The sequence below is a fragment of the Oncorhynchus keta genome, unplaced genomic scaffold (assembly GCF_023373465.1).
Source record: "Oncorhynchus keta strain PuntledgeMale-10-30-2019 unplaced genomic scaffold, Oket_V2 Un_contig_10103_pilon_pilon, whole genome shotgun sequence".
Lineage (NCBI taxonomy): Eukaryota > Metazoa > Chordata > Actinopteri > Salmoniformes > Salmonidae > Oncorhynchus > Oncorhynchus keta.
The window spans coordinates 116,895-142,269 of record NW_026277010.1 but is presented as its reverse complement, the minus strand read 5'-3'; the positions used below and the strand labels follow the sequence as shown (position 1 = coordinate 142,269).

Here is a 25,375-nt window from a genome sequence, read left to right as displayed (position 1 = left end):
TGTCCTTTACCTTGGGGTCTGAATACTTCCTGAATGCACTGTAACTACGGTAACAGTCCTCAAGCCTTGTCCTTTACCTTGGGGTCTGAATACTTCCTGAATGCACTGTAACAGTCCTCAAGCCTCTGTCCTTCACCTTGGGGACTGAATACTTTTGTGAATGCACTGTAACAGTCCTCAAGCCTCTGTCCTTCACCTTGGGGTCTGAATACTTTGTGAATACACTGTAACTACGGTAACAGTCCTCAAGCCTCTGTCCTTCACCTTGGGGTCTGAATACTTTGTGAATACACTGTAACTACGGTAACAGTCCTCAAGCCTCTGTCCTTTACCTTGGGGTCTGAATACTTCCCGAATGCACTGTAACTACGGTAACAGTCCTCAAGCCTCTGTCCTTCACCTTGGGGTCTGAATACTTTGTGAATACACTGTAACTACGGTAACAGTCCTCAAGCCTCTGTCCTTCACCTTGGGGTCTGAATACTTTGTGAATGCACTGTAACAGTCCTCAAGCCTCTGTCCCCCTTTACCTTGGGGTCTGAATACTTTGTGAATGCACTGTAACTACGGTAACAGTCCTCAAGCCTCTGTCCCTTCACCTTGGGGTCTGAATACTTTGTGAATGCACTGTAACTACGGTAACAGTCCTCCAAGCCTATGTCCTTCACCTTGGGGTCTGAATACTTTGTGAATGCACTGTAACTACGGTAACAGTCCTCAAGCCTCTGTCCTTTACCAGCAGGGTCTGAATACTTTGTGAATACACTGTAACTACGGTAACAGTCCTCAAGCCTCTGTCCTTTACCTTGGGGTCTAAATACTTCCTGAATGCACTGTAACTACGGTAACAGTCCTCAAGCCTCTGTCCTTTACCTCGGGGGTCTGAATACTTCCTGAATGCACTGTAACTACGGTAACAGTCCTCAAGCCTCTGTCCTTTGCCTTGGGGTCTGAATAATTTGTGAATACACTGTAACTACGGTAACAGTCCTCAAGCCTCTGTCCTTTACCTTGGGGTCTGAATACTTCCTGAATGCACTAACTACGGTAACGGTCCTCAAGCCTCTGTCCTTTACCTTGGGGTCTGAATACTTCCTGAATGCACTGTAACTACGGTAACAGTCCTCAAGCCTCTGTCCTTCACCTTGGGGTCTGAATACTTTGTGAATGCACTGTAACTACGGTAACAGTCCTCAAGCCTCTGTCCTTCACCTTGGGGTCTGAATACTTTGTGAATGCACTGTAACTACGGTAACAGTCCTCAAGCCTCTGTCCTTTACCTTGGGGTCTGAATACTTTGTGAATACACTGTAACTACGGTAACAGTCCTCAAGCCTCTGTCCTTTACCTTGGGGTCTAAATACTTCCTGAATGCACTGTAACTACGGTAACAGTCCTCAAGCCTCTGTCCTTTACCTTGGGGTCTGAATACTTCCTGAATGCACTGTAACTACGGTAACAGTCCTCAAGCCTCTGTCCTTCACCTTGGGGTCTGAATACTTTGTGAATGCACTGTAACAGTCCTCAAGCCTCTGTCCTTCACCTTGGGGTCTGAATACTTTGTGAATGCACAGTAACTACAGTAACAGTCCTCAAGCCTCTGTCCTTCACCTTGGGGTCTGAATACTTTGTGAATACACTGTAACTACGGTAACAGTCCTCAAGCCTCTGTCCTTCACCATGGGGTCTGAATACTTTGTGAATACACTGTAACTACGGTAACAGTCCTCAAGCCTCTGTCCTTCACCTTGGGGTCTGAATACACTGTAACGGTAACAGTCCTCAAGCCTCTGTCCTTCACCTTGGGGTCTGAATACTTTGTGAATACACTGGAACTACGGTAACAGTCATCAAGCCTCTGTCCTTTACCTTGGGGTCTGAATACTTTGTGAATACACTGTAACTACGGTAACAGTCCTCAAGCCTCTGTCCTTTACCTTGGGGTCTGAATACTTCCTGAATGCACTGTAACTACGGTAACAGTCCTCAAGACTCTGTCCTTTACCTTGGGGTCTGAATACTTCCTGAATGCACTGTGACTACGGTAACAGTCCTCAAGCCTCTGTCCTTCACCTTGGGGTCTGAATACTTTGTGAATGCACTGTAACAGTCCTCAAGCCTCTGTCCTTCACCTTGGGGTCTGAATACTTCCTGAATGCACTGTAACTACGGTAACAGTCCTCAAGCCTCTGTCCTTTTCCTTGGGGTCTGAATACTTCCTGAATGCACTGTAACTACGGTAACAGTCCTCAAGCCTATGTCCTTCACCTTGGGGTCTGAATACTTTGTGAATGCACTGTAACTACGGTAACAGTCCTCAAGCCTCTGTCCTTCACCTTGGGGTCTGAATACTTTGTGAATGCACTGTAACTACGGTAACAGTCCTCAAGCCTCTGTCCTTTACCTTGGGGTCTGAATACTTTGTGAATACACTGTAACTACGGTAACAGTCCTCAAGCCTCTGTCCTTTACCTTGGGGTCTAAATACTTCCTGAATGCACTGTAACTACGGTAACAGTCCTCAAGCCTCTGTCCTTTACCTTGGGGTCTGAATACTTCCTGAATACACTAACTACGGTAACAGTCCTCAAGCCTCTGTCCTTCACCTTGGGGTCTGAATACTTCCTGAATGCACTGTAATTACGGTAACAGTCCTCAAGCCTCTGTCCTTCACCTTGGGGTCTGAATACTTCCTGAATGCACTGTAACTACGGTAACAGTCCTCAAGCCTCTGTCCTTCACCTTGGGGTCTGAATACTTCCTGAATGCACTGTAATTACGGTAACAGTCCTCAAGCCTCTGTCCTTCACCTTGGGGTCTGAATACTTCCTGAATGCACTGTAACTACGGTAACAGTCCTCAAGCCTCTGTCCTTTACCTTGGGGTCTGAATACTTTGTGAATGCACTGTAACTACGGTAACAGTCCTCAAGCCTCTGTCCTTTACCTTGGGGTCTGAATACTTCCTGAATGCACTGTAACTACGGTAACAGTCCTCAAGCCTCTGTCCTTCACCTTGGGGTCTGAATACTTTGTGAATGCACTGTAACTACGGTAACAGTCCTCAAGCCTCTGTCCTTCACCTTGGGGTCTGAATACTTTGTGAATGCACTGTAACAGTCCTCAAGCCTCTGTCCTTCACCTTGGGGTCTGAATACTTTGTGAATGCACTGTAACTACGGTAACAGTCCTCAAGCCTCTGTCCTTCACCTTGGGGTCTGAATACTTCCTGAATGCACTGTAACTACGGTAACAGTCATCATGCCTCTGTCCTTTACCTTGGCTACTTTCCTCCAGTTAAGACAATCAAAGAAGTAGTAGGTGCCTCTCTCATAGGCGTTGGTCTTCAGAGTGGGCTCCATGCCCGGCGCCCGCGTGATCCACACACGCTCCTCCTTGTGGTACCGCCAGTCCCGGTTGAAGCTGAGGTCACAGGTCACACAGGTTACGGGTCAAATGTTAGGGCAGAGCATTGTATACGGTAGAAACAATTGATTATAAGACTTGAAAAACAAACTACATTAAGTAGAGGTGGCAGAAGGGGGCCCTGGCTAGATAGAGGTGGCAGAAGGGGGCAGACTACTTAGAGGTAGCAGACTACATAGAGGTGGCAGAAGGGGCCAGACTACATAGAGGTGGCAGAAGGGGCCAGACTACATAGAGGTGGCAGAAGGGGCCAGACTACATAGAGGTGGCAGTAGGGGCCAGACTACATAGAGGTGGCAGAAGGGGCCAGACTACATAGAGGTGGCAGAAGGGGCCAGACTACATAGAGGTGGCAGAAGGGGGCAGACTACTTCTGTAGCTCAGTTGGTAGAGCATGGCGCTTGTAACGCCAGGGTAGTGGGTTCGATCCTCGGGACCACCCATACGTAGAATGTATGCACATGACTGTAAGTCGCTTTGGATAAAGCGTCTGCTAAATGGCATATATTATTATTATTATATATTACATAGAGGTGGCAGAAGGGGCAGACTACATAGAGGTGGCAGAAGGGGGTCCTGACTACATAGAGGTGGCAGAAGGGGCCAGACTACATAGAGGTGGCAGACTACATAGAGGTGGCAGAAGGGCCCTGGCTACATAGAGGTATGTTCTGCTTCATGTTCCACGTCAGTACCACTACAACCCAGAGGAGGGCGCTCGTTCACAAGAAAAGGTGAGTAAAACAAACACCTCACCAAGCCTGTTACCATAGCAGACACTAGCTAGCCCAGCTGAGGAGCATCCTTCACACAGTGTGGTGTGTCTGTATACCTACAGCTCTACTGCTGCCAGCAGCTGGAGGAGGTCTCCTCCGTTCATGTAGTAAAGATAGAACAGCAGGTCCTCCCCATACCGAGACAGTTTGATTGCAGCAAGCTGGAAGGAGGAGAGGGGAGGAAAAGAGAGAGAGAGGGGAGGAAAAGAGAGAGAGGGGAGGAAGAGAGAGAGAGAGAGAGAGAGAGGGAGAGAGGGGGAAGAGAGGAGAGAGGGGGAAGAGGGAGAGAGAGGGGGAGAGAGGAGAGAGAGGGGGGGAAGAGGGAGAGAGGGGGGAGAAGAGAGGAGAGAGGGGGAAGAGGGAGAGGGGGAAGAGGGGGAGAGGGGAAGAGGGAGAGGGAGGAAGAGGGAGAGAGGGGGGAAGAGGGAGAGAGGGGGGAAGAGGGAGAGGGGGGAAGAGGGAGAGGGGGGGGGAAGAGGGAGAGAGGGGGGAAGAGGGAGAGAGGGGGGAAGAGGGAGAGAGGGGGGAAGAGGGAGGGAGAGGGGGAAGAGGGAGGAAGAGGGAGAGGGGAAGAGGGAGAGGGAGGAAGAGGGAGAGTGGCAACAGGTTATTGATCTAGTCAGCTACCTGGCACCATCAACAGAAGCCAACCGTACCATTCTTATCTCAACCATGCTAGATAAAGATGATTCAACTCTCACAGTGGACAGAGCAGTTACAACAAGTGTTGCTAGTGCCCCCAAACAGAGGGGCCAATAACACGAGGGCCAAAACAACACCGTTACATTGAGATGGTGAGAAAAGGTACTTTAACCATGGTGGTGTGTTGTGGCCATGTTGGCCAACAGCAACCCAACCCTGGGTTTATTCTGTTTCTGAGGTACATACCTTGTCCCTTATGTGAATGTTGGTTAAATACTCAGATGGAACATGGAAGTCTGGAAGGGAAGAGAGAAGTGGTTAGAGAGAAGCAGACGGGGAAACTGGCAGAATCTATCCCACCTCCAGAGCACTCTGGCTGGGTAGGATACGTACCGATGTCCTGGGGTCGACACGGTGCTGACGCCCAGGGAGATGCAAACTTGGGGTACAGGTTTCTGAAGGACGAGAAAGTGGTCATGCTGTTACTGACAGATTATTTTGTTGCCATGTTAACAGGGTACAATGGCGTGTCCTTTTCGTATTTCGATTTTTTTTTAAAGAAAAAGAATTGGACATAATAGCAGCCTATTGTCCAGTGAGTGTGTGTTTTTCAGGAGACTACAGCAGAGATCAGCTGCCTGCTACTGCTCTCAGGCTGTCAGCTGCCTGCTACTGCTCTCAGGCTGCCTGCTACTGCTCTCAGGCTGTCGGCTGCCTGCTACTGCTCTCAGGCTGTCGGCTGCCTGCTACTGCTCTCAGGCTGCCGGCTGCCTGCTACTGCTCTCAGGCTGCCTGCTACTGCTCTCAGGCTGCCTGCTACTGCTCTCAGGCTGCCTGCTACTGCTCTCAGGCTGCCTGCTACTGCTCTCAGGCTGCCTGCTACTGCTCTCAGGCTGCCTGCTACTGCTCTCAGGCTGCCTGCTACTGCTCTCAGGCTGCCTGCTACTGCTCTCAGGCTGCCTGCTACTGCTCTCAGGCTGCCTGCTACTGCTCTCAGGCTGCCTGCTACTGCTCTCAGGCTGCCTGCTCTCAGGCTGCTCTCAGGCTGCCTGCTACTGCTCTCAGGCTCAGCTACTGCTCTCAGGCTGTCCTGCTACTGCTCTCAGGCTGCCAGCTACTGCTCTGGCTGTCTGCTCTCAGGCCGTCAGGCTGTCAGCTACTGCTCTCAGGCTGTCAGCTACTGCTCTCAGGCTGTCAGCTACTGCTCTCAGGCTGTCAGCTACTGCTCTCAGGCTGTCAGCTACTGCTCTCAGGCTGTCAGCTACTGCTCTCAGGCTGTCAGCTACTGCTCTCAGGCTGTCAGCTGCCTGCTACTGCTCTCAGGCTGTCAGCTGCCTGCTACTGCTCTCAGGCTGTCAGCTGCCTGCTCTCAGGCTCTCAGGCTACTGCTCTCAGGCTGTCAGCTACTGCTCTCAGGCTGTCAGCTACTGCTCTCAGGCTGTCAGCTACTGCTCTCAGGCTGTCAGCTACTGCTCTCAGGCTGTCAGCTACTGCTCTCAGGCTGTCAGCTACTGCTCTCAGGCTGTCAGCTACTGCTCTCAGGCTGTCAGCTACTGCTCTCAGGCTGTCAGCTACTGCTCTCAGGCTGTCAGCTGCCTGCTACTGCTCTCAGGCTGCCTGCTACTGCTCTCAGGCTGCCTGCTCTGCTCTCAGGCTGCCTGCTACTGCTCTCAGGCTGCCTGCTACTGCTCTCAGGCTGCCTGCCTGCTACTGCTGTCAGGCTGCAGCTGCCTTACTGCTCTCAGGCTGCCTGCTTACTGCTCTCAGGCTGCCTGCCTGCTACTGCTCTCAGCTGCCTGCTACTGCTCTCAGGCTGTCCTGCTACTGCTCTCAGGCTGCCTGCTACTGCTCTCAGGCTGCCTGCTACTGCTCTCAGGCTGCCTGCTACTCAGGCTGTCAGGCTGCCTGCTACTGCTCTCAGGCTGCCTGCTACTGCTCTCAGGCCGTCAGCTGCCTGCTACTGCTCTCAGGCCGTCAGCTGCCTGCTACTGCTCTCAGGCCGTCAGCTGCCTGCTACTGCTCTCAGGCCGTCAGCTGCCTGCTACTGCTCTCAGGCCGTCAGCTGCCTGCTACTGCTCTCAGGCTGTCAGCTGCCTGCTACTGCTCTCAGGCTGTCAGCTACTGCTCTCAGGCTGCCTGCTACTGCTCTCAGGCTGTCAGCTGCCTGCTACTGCTCTCAGGCTGCCTGCTACTGCTCTCAGGCTGTCAGCTACTGCTCTCAGGCTGTCAGCTACTGCTCTCAGGCTGTCAGCTACTGCTCTCAGGCTGTCAGCTACTGCTCTCAGGCTGTCAGCTACTGCTCTCAGGCTGCCTGCTACTGCTCTCAGGCTGCCTGCTACTGCTCTCAGGCTGCCTGCTACTGCTCTCAGGCTGCCTGCTACTGCTCTCAGGCTGCCTGCCTACTGCTCTCAGGCTGTCAGCTGCCTGGCCGCTACTGCTCTCAGCTGCCTGCTACTGCTCTCAGGCTGCCTCAGGCTGCCTGCTACTGCTCTCAGGCTGCTGTCAGGCTGCCTGCTACTGCTCTCAGGCTGTCAGCTGCCTGCTACTGCTCTCAGGCTGCCTGCACTGCTGGCCCTGCTACTGCTCTCAGGCTGTCAGGCTGCCTGCTACTGCTCTCAGGCTGTCAGGATGAGACAACATGTAGCAGGATGACTGGTTACTGAAGGCTGCTCATCTTCTTATGACTGGAGGAGGGAGATGCCAAGAGAGGTGTACAGGTGTGTAAAAGAGCCACTCCTCGCACCTGTAGCATTGGGATATATTTGGGATATATTTTTTTACACAAGAGGATAGAGTGCCTCCTACTGGCCCTCCAACACCACTTCCAGCAGCATCTGGTCTCCCACCCAGGGGCCGACCAGGACCAACACTGCTTAGCTTCAGAATCAAGCCAGCAGTGGTATGCAGGGTGGTATGCTGCTGGCTCACCTCTGACCAATCAATAGCGCAGGTGATCCAGAGTGGGCGGGTGTTAGGGGTGTGGCTCCCTGAGACAACACACAGGCAATGATCAGACAGCCTTCAGTGGCTTAGCAGTTATCTTTACACTGTACACACACACACAGTGCGCACACCACAGTGCACACACAGTACACAGCTGACATATGATGCATGAGAAATGCTTAACAGAAGCTTTTGGTCTGAGGGGCGTCGTCACCAAATACAGGAGATGCAACTCCACTAACCCTCCAGCTATGTAGATAATGAAACTAGTCACATCACTACCCACAGACAGACAGCCGTTACCCTACACAGCACAGACAGAGAGACAGCAGTTACCCTACACAGCACAGACAGAGAGACAGTAGTTACCCTACACAGCAGTTACACTGCACAGCACAGACAGAGAGACAGTAGTTACCCTACACAGCAGTTACACTGCACAGCACAGACAGAGAGACAGCAGTTACCCTACACAGCACAGACAGAGAGACAGCAGTTACCCTACACAGCACAGACAGAGAGACAGCAGTTACCCTACACAGGCAGAGTAGAGCAGCTGGACCACATTGTATTGTTACTGTGTAACGAGACACACACCGTCTCTGTCAGCTGAACGCACATCACATTAGACAGACAGACAGCTACTCCTCACATCACATTAGACAGACAGACAGCAGCTACTCCTCACATCACATTAGACAGACAGCAGCTACTCCTCACATCACATTAGACAGACAGACAGCAGCTACTCCTCACAGCACATTAGACAGACATTAGCTACTCCTCACATCACATTAGACAGACAGCAGCTACTCCTCACATCACATTAGAGAGACAGAGACAGCAGCTACTCCTCACAGCACATCAGACTAACAGACAACAGCTACTCCTCACATCACATCAGACAGACAGCAGCTACACTACACAGCACATCAGACAGACAGCAGCTACACCACACAGCACATCAGACAGACAGCAGCTACACCACACATCAGACAGACAGCAGCTACTCCTCACAGCACATGAGACAGACAGACAGCAGCTACTCCTCACAGCACATCAGACTAACAGACAACAGCTACTCCTCACATCACATCAGACAGACAGCAGCTACACTACACAGCACATCAGACAGACAGCAGCTACACCACACAGCACATCAGACAGACAGCAGCTACACCACACATCAGACAGACAGCAGCTACTCCTCACAGCACATGAGACAGACAGACAGCAGCTACTCCTCACATCACATTAGACAGACAGTAGCTACACCTCACAGCACATGAGACAGACAGACAGCAGCTACTCCCACATCAGCACATTAGACAGACAGCAGCTACTCCTCACAGCACATCAGACAGACAGCAGCTACTCCTCACATCACATCAGACAGACAGCTAGCACCACACAGCACAGACAGATAGCAGCTACACCACACAGCACATCAGACAGACAGCAGCTACACCACACAGCACATCAGACAGACAGCTACTGCTCATCACAGTAGACAGACACAGCAGCTACTGCTCACATCAGCATTAGACAGACAGCAGCTACTCCTCACATCACATCAGACTAACAGACAACAGCTACTCCTCACAGCACATTACAGACAGACAGCAGCTACTCCTCACAGCACATCAGACAGACAACAGCTACTCCTCACATCACATCAGACAGACAGCAGCTACACAGCACATCAGACAGACAGCTACACCACACAGCACATCAGACAGACAGCAGCTACACCACACAGCACATCAGACAGACAGCAGCTACACCACACAGCACATCAGACAGCAGCTACTCCTCACATCACATTAGACAGACAGCAGCTACTCCTCACATCACATCAGACAGACAGCAGCTACACCTCACAGCACATCAGACAGACAGCAGCTACACCTCACAGCACATCAGACAACAGCTACTCCTCACATCACATCAGACAGACAGCAGCTACACTACACAGCACATCAGACAGACAGCAGCTACACCACACAGCACATCAGACAGACAGCAGCTACACCACACAGCACATCAGACAGCAGCTACTCCTCACATCACATTAGACAGACAGCAGCTACTCCTCACATCACATTAGACAACAGCTGCTGCTGCTCATCACATCAGACAGACAGCAGCTACACCACACAGCACATCAGACAGACAGCAGCTAAACCACACAGCACATCAGACAGACAGCAGCTACACCAGACAGCACATCAGACAGACAGCTGTTGCTGCTCATCACAGCAGACAGACACAGCAGCTACTCCTCACATCACATTAGACAGACAGCAGCTACACCACACAGCACATAAGACAGCAGCACACCACACATCACATCAGACAGACAGTAGCTAGCTACACCACACAGCACATCAGACAGACAGCTGCTACTCCTCACAGCACACCAGACAGACAACAGCTACACCACAGACAGACGGACAGCAGCTACACCACACAGCACATCAGACAGACAGTAGCTAGCTACACCACACAGCACATCAGACAGACAGCTAGTTACTGACACAGCACATCAGACAGACAGCAGCTACTCCTCACAGCACATTAGACAGACAGACAGCTAAACCACACAGCACATGAGACAGCAGCTACATCACACAGCACATCAGACAGACAACAGATACACCACAGACAGACGGACAGCAGCTACACCACACAGCACAGACAGACAGCAGCTACACCTCACAGCACACCAGACAGACAACAGCTACACCACACAGCACATGAGACAGCAGCTACATCACACAGCACATCAGACAGACACAGATACACCAGACAGACGGACAGCAGCTACACCACACAGCACATCAGACAGACAGCAGCTACTCCTCACAGCACATCAGACAGACAACAGCTACACCACAGACAGACGGACAGCAGCTACACAGCACATCAGACAGCAGCTACTCCTGACTGCACATCAGACAGCAGCTACACCACAGCACATCAGACAGCAGCTACTCCTCACAGCACATCAGACAGCAACAGCTATACCACACTGCACATCAGACAGCAGCTACCCTCACTGCACATCAGACAGCAGCTACTCCTCACTGCACATCAGACAGCAGCTACTCCTCACTGCACATCAGAAAAGCAGCTACTCCTCACTGCACATCAGACAGCAGCTACTCCTCACTGCACATCAGACAGCAGCTACTCCTCACTGCACATCAGACAGCAGCTACTCCTCACTGCACATCAGACAGCAGCTATACCACACTGCACATCAGACAGCAGCTACTCCTCACTGCACATCAGACAGCAGCTACTCCTCACTGCACATCAGACAGCAGCTACTCCTCACTGCACATCAGACAGCAGCTACTCCTCACTGCACATCAGACAGCAGCTACTCCTCACTGCACATCAGACAGCAGCTACTCCTCACTGCACATCAGACAGCAGCTACTCCTCACTGCACATCAGACAGCAGCTATACCTCACTGCACATCAGACAGTTTATTATACTGCATCTACTGATGGATAATGAAGCTTCACTCCGTCTGACTCCATAAGTTAAGAGTCTAACTACGGCTGCAGCCTAAACTGCTCCTGGATCAGTTATTCCCAGGTCCCGTTGAGAGAGTTTCTAAATGTCCTAGAGACGACCAGACTTACTCTGGCGAGTTGAGGTTGAGTCCTAGTGTTGTCAGGTCACTGCCCAGTGCCAGGTGCACCATGCCAGGGTCCGTCTCCGCTGCCCTGATGAACGTTAACAAGCCAATCATCCCAAACTGGTCTGTTACCATGCCCCCGGGAATGTTCGTCACGCGACCTGGAGGGGAGGAGGAGAGGAAAGACCAATGAGGATGGGACGCTCGTGTGTTTGAGTGTGTGTGTGTGTGCGTGTGTGTGTGTGTGTGCGTGTGTGTTTGAGTGTGCGTGTGTGTTTGAGTGTGCGTGTGTGTTTGAGTGTGCGTGTGTGTTTGAGTGTGTGTGTGATTGAGTGTGTGTGTGTGTGTGTTTGAGTGTGTGTGTGTGTTGTGTGTGTGTGTGTGTGTGTGTGTGTGTGTGTGTGTGTGTGTGTGTGTGTGTGTGTGTGTGTGTGAGTGTGTGTGTGTGTGTGTGATTGAGTGTGTGTGAGATTGAGTGTGTGTGTGTGTGTGTGAGATTGAGTGTGTGTGTGTGTGTGTGTGTGTGTGTGTGAGATTGAGTGTGTGTGTGTGTGTGTGTGTGTGTGATTGTGTGCGTGTGTGTGTGATGTGTGTGTGTGTGAGTGTGTGTGTGTGTGTGTGTGTGTGTGATTGAGTGTGTGTGTGTGTGTGTGTGTGTGTGTGTGTGTGTGTGTGTGTGTGTGTGTGTGTGTGTGTGTGTGTGTGTGTGTGTGTGTGTGTGTGTGTGTGTGTGAGATTGAGTGTGTGTGTGTGTGTGAGATTGAGTGTGTGTGTGTGTGTGTGTGAGATTGAGTGTGTGTGTGTGTGTGCGTGTGTGTGTGTGTGTGAGATTGAGTGTGTGTGTGTGTGTGTGTGAGATTGAGTGTGTGTGTGTGTGTGTGTGTGTGAGAGTGTGAGATTGAGTGTGTGTGTGTGAGATTGAGTGTGTGTGTGTTGAGTGTGTGTGTGTGTGTTGTGTGTGTGTGAGATTGTGTGTGATTGAGAGTGTGTGTGTGAGATTGAGAGTGTGTGTGTGTGTGATTGAGAGTGTGTGTGTGTGTGAGATTGAGAGTGTGTGTGTGTGTGAGATTGAGAGTGTGTGTGTGTGTGAGATTGAGTGTGTGTGTGTGATTGAGTGTGTGTGTGTGATTGAGTGTGTGTGTGTGTGTGAGATTGAGTGTGTGTGTGTGTGTGTGAGATTGAGTGTGTGTGTGTGTGTGTGAGATTGTGTGTGTGTGTGTGTGTGAGATTGAGTGTGTGTGTGTGTGTGTGTGTGAGATTGAGTGTGTGTGTGTGTGTGTGTGTGTGTGTGTGATTGAGTGTGTGTGTGAGATTGAGTGTGTGTGTGTGTGTGTGATTGAGTGTGTGTGTGTGAGATTGAGTGTGTGTGTGTGTGTGTGTGTGTGTGTGTGTGTGTGTGTGTGAGATTGAGTGTGTGTGTGTGTGTGTGTGTGTGTGTGAGATTGAGTGTGTGTGTGAGATTGAGTGTGTGTGTGTGAGATTGAGTGTGTGTGTGTGTGAGATTGAGTGTGTGTGTGTGAGATTGAGTGTGTGTGTGTGAGATTGAGTGTGTGTGTGTGTGTGTGATTGAGTGTGTGTGTGTGAGATTGAGTGAGTGTGAGTGAGTGTGAGTGTGTGTGAGTGTGAGTGTGTGTGTGTGTGTTTGACCCAGTCTATAAACTGGAGTTGAACGTGACCTTCGTGCCCGGCTGATGATAAAATGACCAGGTTACATATTTCCTGACCACGGAAAAGTCTTAGTTAAAACGTTGTAATGTCACGTGAACAACTAGAGTCCAATGCCTTTCTTGTAGCTCTTCCTAGTCATCACCAATACCAGGTCTTCCTAGTAATCACCTATACCAGGTCTTCCTAGTCATCACCAGGTCTTCCTAGTCATCACCTATACCAGGTCTTCCTAGTCATCACCTATACCAGGTCTTCCTAGTCATCACCTATACCAGGTCTTCATAGTCATCACCAGGTCTTCATAGTAATCACCTATACCAGGTCGTCCTAGTCATCACCAGGTCTTCCTAGTCATCACCTATACCAGGTCTTCCTAGTCATCACCTATACCAGGTCTTCCTAGTCATCACCTATACCAGGTCTTCATAGTCATCACCAGGTCTTCATAGTCATCACCAACACCAGGTCTTCCTAGTCATCACCTATACCAGGTCTTCATAGTCATCACCTATACCAGGTCTTCATAGTCATCACCAGGTCTTCATAGTCATCACCTATACCAGGTCTTCATAGTCATCACCAGGTCTTCATAGTCATCACCTATACCAGGTCTTCCTAGTCATCACCAGGTCTTCCTAGTCATCACCAACACCAGGTCTTCCTAGTCATCACCTATACCAGGTCTTCCTAGTCATCACCAGGTCTTCCTAGTCATCACCAGGTCTTCCTAGTCATCACCAGGTCTTCATAGTCATCACCTATACCAGGTCTTCATAGTCATCACCAGGTCTTCATAGTCATCACCAGGTCTTCCTAGTCATCACCTATACCAGGTCTTCATAGTCATCACCTATACCAGGTCTTCATAGTCATCACCAGGTCTTCCTAGTCATCACCTATACCAGGTCTTCCTAGTCATCACCTATACCAGGTCTTCCTAGTCATCACCAGGTCTTCCTAGTCATCACCAGGTCTTCCTAGTCATCACCAGGTCTTCCTAGTCATCACCAGGTCTTCCTAGTCATCACCAGGTCTTCCTAGTCATCACCAGGTCTTCCTAGTCATCACCAGGTCTTCCTAGTCATCACCAGGTCTTCCTAGTCATCACCAGGTCTTCCTAGTAATCACCAGGTCTTCCTAGTCATCACCAACACCAGGTCTTCCTAGTAATCACCTATACCAGGTCTTCCTAGTCATCACCTATACCAGCTCTTCATAGTCATCACCAGGTCTTCATAGTCATCACCAGGTCTTCATAGTAATCACCTATACCAGCTCTTCATAGTCATCACCAGGTCTTCATAGTCATCACCTATACCAGGTCTTCATAGTCATCACCAGGTCTTCATAGTCATCACCAGGTCTTCATAGTAATCACCTATACCAGGTCTTCTTAGTCATCACCAGGTCTTCCTAGTCATCACCTATACCAGGTCTTCCTAGTCATCACCAGGTCTTCATAGTCATCACCAGGTCTTCATAGTCATCACCTATACCAGGTATTCCTAGTCATCACCAGGTCTTCTTAGTCATCACCTATACCAGGTCTTCCTAGTCATCACCAGGTCTTCCTAGTCATCACCAGGTCTTCTTAGTCATCACCTATACCAGGTCTTCATAGTCATCACCAGGTCTTCATAGTCATCACCAGGTCTTCCTAGTAATCACCTATACCAGGTCTTCCTAGTCATCACCAGGTCTTCATAGTCATCACCAGGTCTTCATAGTCATCACCAGGTCTTCCTAGTAATCACCTATACCAGGTCTTCCTAGTCATCACCAGGTCTTCCTAGTCATCACCAGGTCTTCTTAGTCATCACCAGGTCTTCCTAGTCATCACCTATACCAGGTCTTCCTAGTCATCACCTATACCAGGTCTTCCTAGTGATCACCAGGTCTTCATAGTCATCACCAGGTCTTCATAGTCATCACCAGGTCTTCCTAGTCATCACCAGGTCTTCCTAGTCATCACCTATACCAGGTCTTCCTAGTCATCACCTATACCAGGTCTTCATAGTCATCACCTATACCAGGTCTTCATAGTCATCACCTATACCAGGTCTTCATAGTCATCACCTATACCAGGTCTTCCTAGTCATCACCAGGTCTTCCTAGTCATCACCTATACCAGGTCTTCCTAGTCATCACCTATACCAGGTCTTCTTAGTCATCACCAGGTCTTCCTAGTCATCACCTATACCAGGTCTTCCTAGTCATCACCAGGTCTTCCTAGTCATCACCAACACCAGGTCTTCCTAGTCATCACCTATACCAGGTCTTCCTAGTCATCACCAGGTCTTCCTAGTCATCACCAGGTCTTCCTAGTCATCACCAGGTCTTCATAGTCATCACCTATACCAGGTCTTCATAGTCATCACCAGGTCTTCATAGTCATCACCAGGTCTTCATAGTCATCACCAGGTCTTCCTAGTCATCACCTATACCAGGTCTTCATAGTCATCACCAGGTCTTCCTAGTCATCACCTATACCAGGTCTTCCTAGTCATCACCTATACCAGGTCTTCCTAGTCATCACCTATACCAGGTCTTCCTAGTCATCACCAGGTCTTCCTAGTCATCACCAGGTCTTCCTAGTCATCACCAGGTCTTCCTAGTCATCACCAGGTCTTCCTAGTCATCACCAGGTCTTCCTAGTCATCACCAGGTCTTCCTAGTCATCACCAGGTCTTCCTAGTAATCACCAGGTCTTCCTAGTCATCACCAACACCAGGTCTTCCTAGTAATCACCTATACCAGGTCTTCCTAGTCATCACCTATACCAGCTCTTCATAGTCATCACCAGGTCTTCATAGTCATCACCAGGTCTTCATAGTAATCACCTATACCAGCTCTTCATAGTCATCACCAGGTCTTCATAGTCATCACCTATACCAGGTCTTCATAGTCATCACCAGGTCTTCATAGTCATCACCAGGTCTTCATAGTAATCACCTATACCAGGTCTTCTTAGTCATCACCAGGTCTTCCTAGTCATCACCTATACCAGGTCTTCCTAGTCATCACCAGGTCTTCATAGTCATCACCAGGTCTTCCTAGTAATCACCTATACCAGGTCTTCCTAGTCATCACCAGGTCTTCTTAGTCATCACCTATACCAGGTCTTCCTAGTCATCACCAGGTCTTCCTAGTCATCACCAGGTCTTCTTAGTCATCACCTATACCAGGTCTTCATAGTCATCACCAGGTCTTCATAGTCATCACCAGGTCTTCCTAGTAATCACCTATACCAGGTCTTCCTAGTCATCACCAGGTCTTCATAGTCATCACCAGGTCTTCATAGTCATCACCAGGTCTTCCTAGTAATCACCTATACCAGGTCTTCCTAGTCATCACCAGGTCTTCCTAGTCATCACCAGGTCTTCCTAGTCATCACCTATACCAGGTCTTCCTAGTCATCACCTATACCAGGTCTTCCTAGTGATCACCGGTCTTCATAGTCATCACCAGGTCTTCATAGTCATCACCAGGTCTTCATAGTCATCACCAGGTCTTCCTAGTCATCACCAGGTCTTCCTAGTCATCACCTATACCAGGTCTTCATAGTCATCACCTATACCAGGTCTTCATAGTCATCACCTATACCAGGTCTTCATAGTCATCACCTATACCAGGTCTTCATAGTCATCACCTATACCAGGTCTTCATAGTCATCACCTATACCAGGTCTTCCTAGTCATCACCTATACCAGGTCTTCCTAGTCATCACCTATACCAGGTCTTCCTAGTCATCACCTATACCAGGTCTTCCTAGTCATCACCTATACCAGGTCTTCCTAGTCATCACCTATACCAGGTCTTCCTAGTCATCACCTATACCAGGTCTTCATAGTCATCACCTATACCAGGTCTTCATAGTCATCACCTATACCAGGTCTTCATAGTCATCACCTATACCAGGTCTTCATAGTCATCACCTATACCAGGTCTTCCTAGTCATCACCTATACCAGGTCTTCATAGTCATCACCTATACCAGGTCTTCATAGTCATCACCTATACCAGGTCTTCATAGTCATCACCTATACCAGGTCTTCATAGTCATCACCTATACCAGATCTTCATAGTCATCACCTATACCAGGTCTTCATAGTCATCACCTATACCAGGTCTTCATAGTCATCACCTATACCAGGTCTTCATAGTCATCACCTATACCAGGTCTTCCTAGTCATCACCAGGTCTTCCTAGTCATCACCAGGTCTTCCTAGTCATCACCAGGTCTTCCTAGTCATCACCAGGTCTTCCTAGTCATCACCAGGTCTTCCTAGTCATCACCTATACCAGGTCTTCCTAGTCATCACCAGGTCTTCCTAGTCATCACCAGGTCTTCCTAGTCATCACCAGGTCTTCCTAGTCATCACCAGGTCTTCATAGTCATCACCTATACCAGGTCTTCCTAGTCATCACCTATACCAGGTCTTCCTAGTCATCACCTATACCAGGTCTTCCTAGTCATCACCAGGTCTTCCTAGTCATCACCAGGTCTTCCTAGTCATCACCAGGTCTTCATAGTCATCACCTATACCAGGTCTTCATAGTCATCACCAGGTCTTCATAGTCATCACCAGGTCTTCCTAGTCATCACCTATACCAGGTCTTCATAGTCATCACCTATACCAGGTCTTCATAGTCATCACCAGGTCTTCCTAGTCATCACCTATACCAGGTCTTCCTAGTCATCACCTATACCAGGTCTTCCTAGTCATCACCAGGTCTTCCTAGTCATCACCAGGTCTTCCTAGTCATCACCAGGTCTTCCTAGTCATCACCAGGTCTTCCTAGTCATCACCAGGTCTTCCTAGTCATCACCAGGTCTTCCTAGTCATCACCAGGTCTTCCTAGTCATCACCAGGTCTTCCTAGTCATCACCAGGTCTTCCTAGTAATCACCAGGTCTTCCTAGTCATCACCAACACCAGGTCTTCCTAGTAATCACCTATACCAGGTCTTCCTAGTCATCACCTATACCAGCTCTTCATAGTCATCACCAGGTCTTCATAGTCATCACCAGGTCTTCATAGTAATCACCTATACCAGCTCTTCATAGTCATCACCAGGTCTTCATAGTCATCACCTATACCAGGTCTTCATAGTCATCACCAGGTCTTCATAGTCATCACCAGGTCTTCATAGTAATCACCTATACCAGGTCTTCTTAGTCATCACCAGGTCTTCCTAGTCATCACCTATACCAGGTCTTCCTAGTCATCACCAGGTCTTCATAGTCATCACCAGGTCTTCATAGTCATCACCTATACCAGGTATTCCTAGTCATCACCAGGTCTTCTTAGTCATCACCTATACCAGGTCTTCCTAGTCATCACCAGGTCTTCCTAGTCATCACCAGGTCTTCTTAGTCATCACCTATACCAGGTCTTCATAGTCATCACCAGGTCTTCATAGTCATCACCAGGTCTTCCTAGTCATCACCTATACCAGGTCTTCCTAGTCATCACCAGGTCTTCATAGTCATCACCAGGTCTTCATAGTCATCACCAGGTCTTCCTAGTAATCACCTATACCAGGTCTTCCTAGTCATCACCAGGTCTTCCTAGTCATCACCAGGTCTTCTTAGTCATCACCAGGTCTTCCTAGTCATCACCTATACCAGGTCTTCCTAGTCATCACCTATACCAGGTCTTCCTAGTGATCACCAGGTCTTCATAGTCATCACCAGGTCTTCATAGTCATCACCAGGTCTTCCTAGTCATCACCAGGTCTTCCTAGTCATCACCTATACCAGGTCTTCCTAGTCATCACCTATACCAGGTCTTCATAGTCATCACCTATACCAGGTCTTCATAGTCATCACCTATACCAGGTCTTCCTAGTCATCACCAGGTCTTCCTAGTCATCACCAGGTCTTCCTAGTCATCACCTATACCAGGTCTTCCTAGTCATCACCTATACCAGGTCTTCTTAGTCATCACCAGGTCTTCCTAGTCATCACCTATACCAGGTCTTCCTAGTCATCACCAGGTCTTCCTAGTCATCACCAACACCAGGTCTTCCTAGTCATCACCTATACCAGGTCTTCCTAGTCATCACCTATACCAGGTCTTCCTAGTCATCACCAGGTCTTCCTAGTCATCACCAGGTCTTCCTAGTCATCACCAGGTCTTCATAGTCATCACCTATACCAGGTCTTCATAGTCATCACCAGGTCTTCCTAGTCATCACCTATACCAGGTCTTCATAGTCATCACCAGGTCTTCCTAGTCATCACCTATACCAGGTCTTCCTAGTCATCACCTATACCAGGTCTTCCTAGTCATCACCTATACCAGGTCTTCCTAGTCATCACCAGGTCTTCCTAGTCATCACCAGGTCTTCCTAGTCATCACCAGGTCTTCCTAGTCATCACCAGGTCTTCCTAGTCATCACCAGGTCTTCCTAGTCATCACCAGGTCTTCCTAGTCATCACCAGGTCTTCCTAGTCATCACCAGGTCTTCCTAGTAATCACCAGGTCTTCCTAGTCATCACCAACACCAGGTCTTCCTAGTAATCACCTATACCAGGTCTTCCTAGTCATCACCTATACCAGCTCTTCATAGTCATCACCAGGTCTTCATAGTCATCACCAGGTCTTCATAGTAATCACCTATACCAGCTCTTCATAGTCATCACCAGGTCTTCATAGTCATCACCTATACCAGGTCTTCATAGTCATCACCAGGTCTTCATAGTCATCACCAGGTCTTCATAGTAATCACCTATACCAGGTCTTCTTAGTCATCACCAGGTCTTCCTAGTCATCACCTATACCAGGTCTTCCTAGTCATCACCAGGTCTTCATAGTCATCACCAGGTCTTCCTAGTAATCACCTATACCAGGTCTTCCTAGTCATCACCAGGTCTTCTTAGTCATCACCTATACCAGGTCTTCCTAGTCATCACCAGGTCTTCCTAGTCATCACCAGGTCTTCCTAGTCATCACCTATACCAGGTCTTCATAGTCATCGCCAGGTCTTCATAGTCATCACCAGGTCTTCCTAGTAATCACCTATACCAGGTCTTCCTAGTCATCACCAGGTCTTCATAGTCATCACCAGGTCTTCATAGTCATCACCAGGTCTTCCTAGTAATCACCTATACCAGGTCTTCCTAGTCATCACCAGGTCTTCCTAGTCATCACCAGGTCTTCTTAGTCATCACCAGGTCTTCCTAGTCATCACCTATACCAGGTCTTCCTAGTCATCACCTATACCAGGTCTTCCTAGTGATCACCAGGTCTTCATAGTCATCACCAGGTCTTCATAGTCATCACCAGGTCTTCATAGTCATCACCAGGTCTTCCTAGTCATCACCAACACCAGGTCTTCCTAGTCATCACCTATACCAGGTCTTCATAGTCATCACCTATACCAGGTCTTCATAGTCATCACCAGGTCTTCATAGTCATCACCTATACCAGGTCTTCATAGTCATCACCAGGTCTTCATAGTCATCACCAATACCAGGTCTTCCTAGTCATCACCTATACCAGGTCTTCCTAGTCATCACCTATACCAGGTCTTCCTAGTCATCACCTATACCAGGTCTTCATAGTCATCACCAGGTCTTCATAGTCATCACCTATACCAGGTCTTCTTAGTCATCACCTATACCAGGTCTTCCTAGTCATCACCAACACCAGGTCTTCATAGTCATCACCTATACCAGGTCTTCATAGTCATCACCTATACCAGGTCTTCATAGTCATCACCTATACCAGGTCTTCATAGTCATCACCTATACCAGGTCTTCATAGTCATCACCTATACCAGGTCTTCATAGTCATCACCTATACCAGGTCTTCATAGTCATCACCTATACCAGGTCTTCATAGTCATCACCTATACCAGGTCTTCCTAGTCATCACCTATACCAGGTCTTCATAGTCATCACCAGGTCTTCCTAGTCATCACCAGGTCTTCCTAGTCATCACCAGGTCTTCCTAGTCATCACCAGGTCTTCCTAGTCATCACCTATACCAGGTCTTCCTAGTCATCACCAGGTCTTCCTAGTCATCACCAGGTCTTCCTAGTCATCACCAGGTCTTCCTAGTCATCACCAGGTCTTCATAGTCATCACCAGGTCTTCCTAGTCATCACCTATACCAGGTCTTCCTAGTCATCACCTATACCAGGTCTTCCTAGTCATCACCTATACCAGGTCTTCCTAGTCATCACCTATACCAGGTCTTCCTAGTCATCACCAGGTCTTCCTAGTCATCACCAGGTCTTCATAGTCATCACCTATACCAGGTCTTCCTAGTCATCACCTATACCAGGTCTTCCTAGTCATCACCAGGTCTTCATAGTCATCACCTACACCAGGTCTTCCTAGTCATCACCAGGTCTTCCTAGTCATCACCAGGTCTTCATAGTCATCACCAGGTCTTCATAGTCATCACCTATACCAGGTCTTCCTAGTCATCACCTATACCAGCTCTTCATAGTCATCACCTATACCAGGTCTTCATAGTCATCACCAGGTCTTCTTAGTCATCACCAGGTCTTCATAGTCATCACCAGGTCTTCATAGTCATCACCTATACCAGGTCTTCTTAGTCATCACCAGGTCTTCCTAGTCATCACCTATACCAGCTCTTCATAGTCATCACCTATACCAGGTCTTCATAGTCATCACCAGGTCTTCTTAGTCATCACCAGGTCTTCATAGTCATCACCTATACCAGGTCTTCCTAGTCATCACCTATACCAGGTCTTCCTAGTCATCACCTATACCAGGTCTTCCTAGTCATCACCTATACCAGGTCTTCCTAGTCATCACCTATACCAGCTCTTCATAGTCATCACCTATACCAGGTCTTCATAGTCATCACCAGGTCTTCTTAGTCATCACCAGGTCTTCATAGTCATCACCTATACCAGGTCTTCTTAGTCATCACCAGGTCTTCCTAGTCATCACCTATACCAGCTCTTCATAGTCATCACCTATACCAGGTCTTCATAGTCATCACCAGGTCTTCTTAGTCATCACCAGGTCTTCCTAGTAATCACCTATACCAGGTCTTCCTAGTCATCACCAGGTCTTCCTAGTCATCACCTATACCAGGTCTCCTAGTCATCACCTATACCAGGTCTTCATAGTCATCACCTATACCAGGTCTTCATAGTCATCACCTATACCAGGTCTTCATAGTCATCACCAGGTCTTCCTAGTCATCACCTATACCAGGTCTTCATAGTCATCACCTATACCAGGTCTTCATAGTCATCACCAGGTCTTCCTAGTCATCACCTATACCAGGTCTTCCTAGTCATCACCTATACCAGGTCTTCATAGTCATCACCAGGTCTTCCTAGTCATCACCTATACCAGGTCTCCCTAGTCATCACCTATACCAGGTCTTCATAGTCATCACCTATACCAGGTCTTCATAGTCATCACCAGGTCTTCCTAGTCATCACCTATACCAGGTCTTCCTAGTCATCACCTATACCAGGTCTTCATAGTCATCACCAGGTCTTCCTAGTCATCACCTATACCAGGTCTCCCTAGTCATCACCTATACCAGGTCTTCCTAGTCATCACCTATACCAGGTCTTCTTAGTCATCACCAACACCAGGTCTTCTTAGTCATCACCTATACCAGGTCTTCTTAGTCATCACCTATACCAGGTCTTCTTAGTCATCACCTATACCAGGTCTTCTTAGTCATCACCAGTTCTTCTTCGTCATCACCTATACCAGGTCTTCCTAGTCATCACCTATACCAGGTCTTCTTAGTCATCACCAACACCAGGTCTTCTTAGTCATCATCTATACCAGGTCTTCTTAGTCATCACCAGGTCTTCCTAGTCATCACCTATACCAGGTCTTCTTCGTCATCACCAACACCAGGTCTTCATAGTCATCACCTATACCAGGTCTTCCTAGTCATCACCAGGTCTTCCTAGTCATCACCTATACCAGTTCTTCTTCGTCATCACCTATACCAGGTCCTCTTCGTCATCACCTATACCAGGTCTTCTTAGTCATCACCAACATCAGGTCTTCTTAGTCATCACCAGGTCTTCATAGTCATCACCAGGTCTTCCTAGTCATCACCTATACCAGGTCTTCTTAGTCATCACCAACACCAGGTCTTCTTAGTCATCACCAGGTCTTCATAGTCATCACCAGGTCTTCCTAGTCATCACCTATACCAGGTCTTCATAGTCATCACCTATACCAGGTCTTCCTAGTCATCACCAGGTCTTCATAGTCATCACCTATACCAGGTCTTCCTAGTCATCACCTATACCAGGTCTTCATAGTCATCACCTATACCAGGTCTTCTTAGTCATCACCAACACCAGGTCTTCTTAGTCATCACCAGGTCTTCATAGTCATCACCAGGTCTTCCTAGTCATCACCAACACCAGGTCTTCATAGTCATCACCAATACCAGGTCTTCATAGTCATCACCAACACCAGGTCTTCATAGTCATCACCAACACCAGGTCTTCATAGTCATCACCTATACCAGGTCTTCATAGTCATCACCAGGTCTTCCTAGTCATCACCTATACCAGGTCTTCCTAGTCATCACCTATACCAGGTCTTCTTAGTCATCACCAGGTCTTCATAGTCATCACCAGGTCTTCATAGTCATCACCAGGTCTTCCTAGTCATCACCAACACCAGGTCTTCATAGTCATCACCAATACCAGGTCTTCATAGTCATCACCAACACCAGGTCTTCATAGTCATCACCTATACCAGGTCTTCATAGTCATCACCAGGTCTTCCTAGTCATCACCAGGTCTTCCTAGTCATCACCAGGTCTTCCTAGTCATCACCAGGTCTTCATAGTCATCACCTATACCAGGTCTTCCTAGTCATCACCTATACCAGGTCTTCCTAGTCATCACCTATACCAGGTCTTCCTAGTCATCACCTATACCAGGTCTTCCTAGTCATCACCAGGTCTTCCTAGTCATCACCAGGTCTTCCTAGTCATCACCAGGTCTTCATAGTCATCACCTATACCAGGTCTTCCTAGTCATCACCTATACCAGGTCTTCATAGTCATCACCTATACCAGGTCTTCTTAGTCATCACCAGGTCTTCATAGTCATCACCAGGTCTTCCTAGTCATCACCAACACCAGGTCTTCATAGTCATCACCAATACCAGGTCTTCATAGTCAACACCAGGTCTTCATAGTCATCACCTATACCAGGTCTTCATAGTCATCACCAGGTCTTCATAGTCAACACCAGGTCTTCATAGTCATCACCTATACCAGGTCTTCATAGTCATCACCAGGTCTTCATAGTCATCACCAGGTCTTCCTAGTCATCACCAGGTCTTCCTAGTCATCACCAGGTCTTCCTAGTCATCACCAGGTCTTCCTAGTCATCACCAGGTCTTCCTAGTCATCACCAGGTCTTCCTAGTCATCACCAGGTCTTCCTAGTCATCACCTATACCAGGTCTTCCTAGTCATCACCTATACCAGGTCTTCCTAGTCATCACCTATACCAGGTCTTCCTAGTCATCACCTATACCAGGTCTTCCTAGTCATCACCAACACCAGGTCTTCCTAGTCATCACCTATACCAGGTCTTCCTAGTCATCACCTATACCAGGTCTTCCTAGTCATCACCTATACCAGGTCTTCCTAGTCATCACCTATACCAGGTCTTCCTAGTCAGGTCCTGTCCTGTGACAGGTGAAAGGTTGGATGGAGTGAAGGACAGAGTGAAGGACAGAGTGAAGGACAGAGTGAAGGACAGAGTGAAGGACAGAGTGAAGGACAGAGTGAAGGACAGAGTGAAGGACAGAGTGAAGGACAGAGTGAAGGACAGAGTGAAGGACAGAGTGAAGGACAGAGTGAAGGACAGAGTGAAGGACAGAGTGAGAGGAATTGAGCCTCACCGTCCGGTAACACCTGTATGCCTTTCTTCAACTGGTTGTTGTTCTGGGATGTTGAGCTCTTGTCCCCGGGGAACTTGGGCCCGTCTGTGCTGCTGGAAGTCTTACCTGAAGAGTTTAGATTCTGGAGAGACAGGAAGAGGAGCAGGGTTTAGATTCTGGAGAGAGACAGGAAGAGGAGCATGGTTTAGATTCTGGAGAGAGAGACAGGAAGAGGAGCAGGGTTTAGATTCTGGAGAGAGACAGGAAGAGGAGCAGGGTTTAGATTCTGGAGAGAGACAGGAAGAGGAGCAGGGTTTAGATTCTGGAGAGAGACAGGAAGAGAAGCAGGGTTTAGATTCTGGAGAGAGACAGGAAGAGAAGCAGGGTTTAGATTCTGGAGAG

At 48.6% G+C, this 25,375-nt stretch overlaps 3 long non-coding RNA genes across 9 annotated transcripts; 2 read left to right on the top strand and 1 right to left on the bottom strand.

Moving 5' to 3' along the window:
• Positions 1-179: 179 nt before the first annotated feature.
• On the bottom strand, positions 180-3,203 carry LOC127916926 (uncharacterized). Of its 3 annotated transcripts, XR_008096569.1 has the most exons (6): positions 3,083-3,203; positions 2,675-3,014; positions 2,337-2,606; positions 1,870-1,937; positions 1,077-1,747; positions 180-332 (listed from the first exon to the last, which is right to left on the bottom strand). It is a non-coding gene; the product is annotated as an uncharacterized LOC127916926 (long non-coding RNA). The 3 variants fall into 3 exon arrangements; XR_008096568.1 differs by lacking the exons at positions 180-332; positions 1,870-1,937 and having other exon boundaries at positions 931-1,747; positions 2,405-2,606; XR_008096570.1 differs by lacking the exon at positions 180-332 and having other exon boundaries at positions 931-1,747; positions 2,337-2,742.
• Positions 3,204-3,442: 239 nt separating this feature from the next.
• On the top strand, positions 3,443-4,246 carry LOC127916929 (uncharacterized). Its single transcript, XR_008096579.1, has 3 exons — positions 3,443-3,774; positions 3,986-4,043; positions 4,090-4,246. It is a non-coding gene; the product is annotated as an uncharacterized LOC127916929 (long non-coding RNA).
• Positions 4,247-13,102: 8,856 nt separating this feature from the next.
• LOC127916927 (uncharacterized) lies at positions 13,103-24,219 on the top strand. Of its 5 annotated transcripts, none has more exons than XR_008096575.1 (5): positions 13,103-13,255; positions 15,624-15,669; positions 16,711-17,100; positions 23,256-23,405; positions 24,062-24,219. It is a non-coding gene; the product is annotated as an uncharacterized LOC127916927 (long non-coding RNA). The 5 variants fall into 5 exon arrangements; XR_008096574.1 differs by lacking the exon at positions 15,624-15,669 and adding an exon at positions 14,010-14,055; XR_008096573.1 differs by lacking the exons at positions 13,103-13,255; positions 15,624-15,669 and adding an exon at positions 23,812-23,897 and having other exon boundaries at positions 16,611-17,100; positions 23,996-24,078.
• Positions 24,220-25,375: the final 1,156 nt, after the last annotated feature.